Source organism: Portunus trituberculatus, chromosome 43, assembly GCF_017591435.1.
Source record: "Portunus trituberculatus isolate SZX2019 chromosome 43, ASM1759143v1, whole genome shotgun sequence".
Classification (NCBI taxonomy): Eukaryota; Metazoa; Arthropoda; class Malacostraca; order Decapoda; family Portunidae; genus Portunus; species Portunus trituberculatus.
The window spans coordinates 26,093,640-26,095,216 of NC_059297.1; positions in this window are offsets into that span (position 1 = coordinate 26,093,640).

Below are 1,577 nucleotides of genomic sequence, written 5' to 3' on the forward strand. Positions count from 1 at the left end.
AAGAGTTTGAAATACAGAAACAAACATATTATGAATACACACACACACACACACACACACACACACACACACACACACACACACACACACACACACACACACACACACACACACACACACACACACACACACACACACACAGACACACACACACGGCCCGGTAGCTCAGTGGTTAGAGCGCTGGCTTCACAAGCCAGAGGACCGGGGTTCGATTCCCCGGCCGGGTGGAGATACTTGGGTGTGTCTCCTTTCACGTGTAGCCCCTGTTCACCTAGCAGTGAGTAGGTACGGGATGTAAATCGAGAAGTTGTGACCTTGTTGTCTCGGTGTATGGTGTGTGCCTGGTCTCAGGCCTATCCGAATATTGGAAATAATGAGCTCTGAGCTCGTTCCGTAGGGTAACGTCTGGCTGTCTCGTCAGAGACTGCAGCAGATCAAACAGTGAATCACACACACACATACACACAAACACACACACACACATGATAGATAGACAGATAGATAGATAGATTACGTTAAGTTAGGTTATATATATATATATATATATATATATATATATATATATATATATATATATATATATATATATATATATATATATATATATATATATATATGTTACACCGTTTGTGAAATTGCCCATTTCATGAAATGGGCAAACCCAATTCATGAAATGAACCTAACCTAACCTAACCATTTCATGAAATGGCCTTTCCATTGCACATTTCATGAATTGGGTTAGTTAGGTTAGGTTAGGTTAGGTTAGGTTAGGTTAGGTTAGGTTAGGTTAGGTTAGGTTAGGTTAGGTTAGGTTAGGTTAGGTTAGGTTCATTTCATGAATTGGGTTTGCCCATTTCATGAAATGAGCAATTCACAAACGGTGTAACATATATATATATATATATATATATATATATATATATATATATATATATATATATATATATATATATATATATATATATATATATATATAGATAGATAGATAGATAGATAGATAGATAGATAGATAGATAGATAGATAGATATAGATAGATAGATAGATATAGATAGACAGAAAAATAGATAGATAGATAGACAGGCAGAGGCCCAGACAAATAGCCATACTTTCCTACTTATACTCCTGCACTGAACACTTCAGCACTTATGCACTTCAGCCTAACCTTTCCGAGTCTTGCAGGAAATAGGAGAATAAAAACCACAAACACTCTGATCCTTTCCTCCACTTTTGGTTCACTGAGAAGGAAGGCACTGGGTGTTAGGGAGGAGGAGGAGGAGGAGGAGGAGGATCAGGAGATTAAAAGAGACGTTGGGGAGAGAAGAAATTGACCATCACGAGAAAGAAAAAGAGAGCAACATTGGTATTACTGAGAGAGAGAGAGAGAGAGAGAGAGAGAGAGAGAATAGCTCATCTTACTCCACAAGCTCTTCCATCTCTTCCTCCTCTTTCTTTTCCTCCTCCTCCTTCTCCCCCTCCTCCTCCTCCTCTTCCTCCTTCTCTTCCTCCTCCTCCTCCTCCTCCTCCTCCTCGTCCTCCTCCTCGTCCTCGTCCTGCTGGCTCTCTCTCAATTTACCTT